The following is a 5,668-nucleotide window of genomic DNA, read 5'->3' on the forward strand; positions in this document are numbered from 1 at the left end:
GCCCAGCAGGGAGCTCTGTGGGAATGAGGGTGAGGGGTCTGCATCGGGCCCTCCCCGGCAGCGAGGGGAGGGCCGCGGGCGCGGGGGCGGGGTGACTCGGAGGACACGCAGGAATTCAGGAAGTGGACCTTCAGCTGGGGGGCTGCTCCGTCCCCAGCCCAGGCGCAGAGCTTTGAGGAGGGGCTGGCGAGCTGCCCCTCCCCCACCAGACGCCTGGGGAGGTCCCCCTCGGCCCCCCACCTTGGCTTCCCTGTGATTCGGTTGCCCCTTTTCTTACACAGTTGGCCTCGCCCCATTGTGCTACCGCCCCCATGCATGGAGACCAGAGAAGGGGGTCTCCTGGGCACCCCCCAGCCTGGGACCGACCTCCCCACTCTCCTGGGCAAGGCCCCACGTGACCCAAACAGCCTGTGCGCTCCGGCAGAGAGGACTTGAGCAGCCCACCTTTGCTGCACGTCCTCACAAGGGGCCCAGAATGGGGGCGGCCCCCCTTTCCGTGGGCTTCTCGTGCTGGGAGCCCCCCACTCCCACCCCGGGGGCTGGGGCGGGGAGCAGAGCCTGGAGCACTGCCCCCCACCCCATCCCTGTGCTGTTGGCTGCTGCCTGGCCCTGTGGGGGTCTGTTTACTTTGCAGGAGAGCATGAGACCCAGGCTGTGCAGCCGGAGGCTGGTGGGGAGGGGGCTGTGGGGGCTGGGCAGCTGCCTGAGGGGCCTCGCTCCCCGGTCCCTGCTCTGTGGCCCACAGGTCGCAGCCCAGACCCCCCCCCGGCCACCCAGGGCCCCCCACAAGCAGGACCCATCTGGTCAGTTTCTCTCAGCATCTGGTTTTCCTCCAGGGCCAGCACGTTGTCACCTCAGCTCCAAATGCACCCCTTAAGTGATCTCACTGCAGGGGATGCCTGGCCAGGCCCCTCTCCCCGGAAGGAGCTCCAGTACACCTCTGAGGTTGTCCCTGTGTCTTCTGGCCTCTGTGTGGCCTCCACTGCTCTTGGCCCCCAGCAGGAGGACCGAGGCCTAGGTCTTAAAACACAGTGGAAGCTAAAGAAGCCAGGCCCTTAAAGGCAGCTCTGGGGTGACCGTGAGCTCGGGGCTCCCCTCCCACCTCCCGACCTCCACGCGCTTCTTAGCTGTGAGTGGGTGAGTGAGTGAATGAATGAATGAACAAATGGCCGGTGAAGCAGAAATTCGGAGAGTCCGCGTGGCCGGCCTGCCCCTGGCAGTTAGGAGTCAGCTCAGGCTTGGGCGGGTGGGGGGTCTGGGCAGGCGGGCAGTGGCGCCGTGGCGGCCCTCACGTCTCCCAGGGCAGCTTGATGGAGGTACAGATGCTGACCTGAGTGCGTATCTGCCACTACGATCGATTTCAGGGCATGTTCACGTTGCCCAAGCGCGGCCCCGAAGGCCTCGGCCGGCACTGCCCGCCCCCCGCAATCTGCCGTCCATCTCTGCGGATCTGCCTGTTCCGGACATTTCTTAGATACGGACCGGACGCGTGTGGTCATTTATGACTGGCTGCTTTCGCTCAGCAGGATGCCCTCCAGGGCCGTGTGCCTGAGGACTGAGTCACACTCCATGCAGGTGTGGCCTGCAGAGCTGCCCGCTGTGGGTGGGCATGGTCGCTGCCCGCTCCGGTCAATGGCTCTGGAGGTCTGGAGGGTCTCTCCAAGCCCCTCAAAGTCCCTGAACACTAGAGAGAGATGTGCCACGTCCTCGGACAGTCCCCGCTGCAGAGGTCTGGACGGGCCGGTGCCCCAAAGGGCACGACATCCACGGAGCTTCCAGCTGGGTCGGGGGTCAGGGTTGGGGGCGCCCACTTCAGCGAGGCTGGCCCTGGGAGGGGGTTGCCGGGCCCCGCCCCTGTGCCTCTCTGCTTCCCCAAATGCTACACTCAGCTCTCAGCCTCAGAAGTCCTTGTCTGCCCAGGTTTGGTGGCTGTGCTCGTGGGCGCCGTGCCCCACCTGTGGCGGGAGGAGGGAGGCGGGGGCTCGAGATGACCCCCAAGCGGCAGTGCATGTGTGTGTGCGTGCATGGGGGCGCCTGTCCCATCTTTGTAACGGACTCCAAGTCCCTTCGGGGCCCAGAATCCACCCTCGAGCTGTGCCAGGATTGTCCCCGGCCTCTGGGATGCCTCGGCTCCCTGGGCTGAAGGGGCGAGGGCCTGGTCTTTGGCCCAGGGACCCATCTCAAGTTCTGAACCCCACAAGGCTTGTCTCCAGATGCCCTGAGACCCCCGTGGAGACATGAGGGCCAGCGGTCTGGGGGGCGCCCCGCACGGGACCACTCCCCACGTGAGTGGCCTGTGTAGCATCTGCGTTTACTCCTTCCTGGTGAGATCATCCCCAGCTCAATCCCCAAAATCACTTCATTATTTCTCTGTAAATAGGGCTTTTCCTAGTCAAAATAATCAGCATTTTTCGCTGCTCGCACATCTGGCTTTGATCGGCCCCCGCCTCGTGGGGTGGACGCTGGAGCTGACACTGTGGCGAGGAGGGCGGGGCCTGAGTTCCTTCCCGCGCAAGGCCCTGGGCCCGCCCCGCCCCCCACCACTGTGCTCACCGCCCGGGCTGGCTCTGGGGGGGGGTCTCTGGTTCTGCCTTTTCGGAGTTGGGGCCGTGGGGGCACCCCTCCACAGAGATCCCCCATGACTCGCCTCCTGATGTCTGTCACCCCCAGGACAGAGCTGGTCACGTGGCCCTTCCCTCCGGACCCTTCGCCGTCCCCTCTCACGGAGAGGCATGACAGGGAGGGTTCCTGACCGCCCCCCACACCACCGTGTGGAGTCAAGTGAGGCGGCCCCCCCATAAGGCGAGGGCCTGCAAGTCAGAGGCAGGCCAGTTCCTTCCGGCTTTGAGAAGCTCGAGGCTGGGAGGAGGCTGGTCGATCGGTCCCCACTGTCCCTCCCACACGGGCACCCGGACTCAGCCCCTGGCACAGCCCTCAGGCCCCTACGGTGTCCCCAGTTTGGGGTGGCCTGTGGGCAGAGGTTGGCCCCGTCTGCCCGGCTGCCCTGGTGGCCCCGTCCCTTCAGCCCTGCCGGCCGGGGTCCTGGGGGGTGGCAGCTGTTGTGTTGGTGCTGGGTGCTGGGTGCACAGGGCTCGTGCTGAGGGGAGGCTGGGCACACTGCGGAGTTGTGGGTAGAGAGGCTGCTGTGTGCACAGCCACGAAAGTGCCCGGATGTCCTCAGAATCGACGTTGTCCTTGAGATCTAACCAGCACGGGTGCGTGGACATGGAGGCGGGCACCAGGGGACCCCGTGACATTCCATACGGTGCCGGGGGCAGCCGGAGGATGGCCCCTGAACCGGAGGCCTGGCCCCGAGTGACTGCTGTGGCCCACTCGAACGGACCTGGTTCAGATCCTGGGTGATAAGCACGGGGCGATGGCCGTGGGGGCAGCGCACGGGCGCTCTGGAGCGTGCCCCCCACCACCTGGCCGGGGAGCCTGACGAGACTCTGGAGAGAGGGCCTCAGAGAGGCGGAGGACCCCACGCTCGCCTCTCGCCTGGCAGCTGCGGGCGGCCCCCTCCCCGCATCTGGGGGAGGTGCCTCCCAGGAGCCTCTGCGGCAGGCCCGGGGCAGGGGCGAGGAGCCCTTAAGCAGAACAAGGTGCTGGCCTTGCACTTTACGAAGTGTTTGGAATTCCGAAGGCCCTGACAGCTGGACGCGCCTTGCCAGGCTCTCCCTGGGCCTTCACCGGCGGCCAGGGCCCTAAATACTTCTTATAAAAACCATGTCAGCCCCAAACTGTGTGATATCTGATTTGTAGCGCTAGTAAAACCCCACGCCCGCTGCCAGAGCGGGGGCGGGGGGCCTCATTTCCCGCCGCTGCGTGTGTGTGCACATGTGTGTGAGCGAAGGAGGGGGGGGGCGGCTCTGAGGAGGGGGCCTCCTGCAGCTCCGTGGCCCCCCTGAGCCCCGCGGAGCCCAGTGCTGCTTCCTGCACCCCACACGCTGCTCCCCGCTGCCTCTGCCACAGCTGTGGCTGGAGGGAAGGTCGCAGGCCTGGTGTGGCCCCTGGACACCCTCGTGGAGTGGCCCTGGAGGCTGGCGTGGCCAGTGGCTGGCAACCGGTGTGACTGCTGAGCTGCAGGGCTCAGAGAAGGCGAGGATGGGGGACGGTGCACCCCATCGGTCCCCAGGCCGAGTGGGCAGTCAGGCCCACCCCCACCCCCACAGCGGGGGCCACACTTGTGCTTCCATTGTCCTTCTGAGCCTGCCCAGGTGACCATACGGTGGGGGCTCCTTCCTTCCACGGCACCTTCCCCCCCAACATGGGGCCTGCGAGGGGCCCAGGTGACCCCGGGCAGGCTGGCCTGCCACGTCCCTCCCGGAACACCGCCGACAATGTCCTCTTGACCCCGATCTGGAAGAGAGCCCCACAGCACCCAGCTCAGGGCTGCCAGCCGGACAGGGTCTGGGTAATCAGCCCTGGCGGGGCCGGGGGGTGTGGCTGGGCCCCTCGAAGGGGCTGCTTATTAAAGGCCAGATCAAAGGGCCTGGAAACTGCTCGTTAGGGAGGCCGGCCTGAGCAGGCAGGCGGGTGGGGGGTGGGCTGCTGCTGTTCAGGGCCAAGCTGGGAGCCACGTGCTCCAGCCACAAGTCACCGTGCAGCCAGCCGTGCTCATTGGGACCTCGGATGTGAAGGATCCATCTGAGGGTTTAGGGGGCCGTGCGAGGCTGCCCAGGGGCATGTGCTGCCGGCCTCAGTATGGTGAGGCCCTCGGCCTTGATTATCTAAAATGTGGGAATGAGAGTGCTGGCCAAGGAGGGGTCAGAGACCCGGGCCTGCCCCTCGGGCCATGTTCCCCTGATGCCCACCCTCCTCTCCACCCAGCTGTGTCCTGGCCTGCAGCCTCCCACTGGCCGTCTGTCACCATGCCACATCCCCGTGTGGCCTGCCACCTCCTGCGGCCCAGTGAGCTTCCTTGCATGGCAACGGTGTGACAGAGACCCTGGAGGTCCTGGTCCCCCGGTCGTGTGTGGGAAGGCTCACGGGGCGCCCACCCGCGGGAGACTCCCCAGGCTCGGGGGGTGTCAGTCGCATACGTGGAGCCGCCCCGTGCTGGCGCCGCCCTATGTGGCCCCAAATCAGGCCGCGTCCACGGAAATGCAGTGTCTCCTGTCGGCCTGGGGCAGAATCCTCCCTCTGTGCTGCACCCAGCCCTGGGGCGACGGCGGTGAGGTCAGGCAGGGGCGAGGCTGACCCGCCTGTCACCCCTGGGCCCCGGACGGCGCGGCGGTTCCTGTGGTTCTCTGCTCCTTAGCTCCCCTCAGAGTGTCCGCAGTGTCCCCGCTCCCCTCCATGGTTTCGGGGTGCCACCCAGGCCCCCACGCAGTTTCAGGAGGGCCTTTTACGAAGGCCAGGCCCACGGCCACCCGACTCCTTCCTAATCTGCATCCCCCTCAGTCCACGGAGGCCCAGCCCGGTCTCCCTCCCAGCGCTCCGAGGGCTCCCTGCGGGGCTGTGCGCGGGAGGGGGCTGCCAGCCTCCTCGCCCTGCCAGCCCGGCCCTGACGGCCTGCGGGAGAAGGCCCCGGGTGCACGCGTGGCTGAGCGGGTCAGGGACAACACACTCAGGACTTCAGCGCCCCAGCTTCTGGGTCACTTGGCCCAGAGACCAGGACCGGGAGACCCTCCCCAGCTGTGGTGCCTGGTGGATCCTGGTGCGTGAC

The sequence above is a fragment of the Pteropus alecto genome, unplaced genomic scaffold, assembly GCF_000325575.1.
Source record: "Pteropus alecto unplaced genomic scaffold, ASM32557v1 scaffold43, whole genome shotgun sequence".
Lineage (NCBI taxonomy): Eukaryota > Metazoa > Chordata > Mammalia > Chiroptera > Pteropodidae > Pteropus > Pteropus alecto.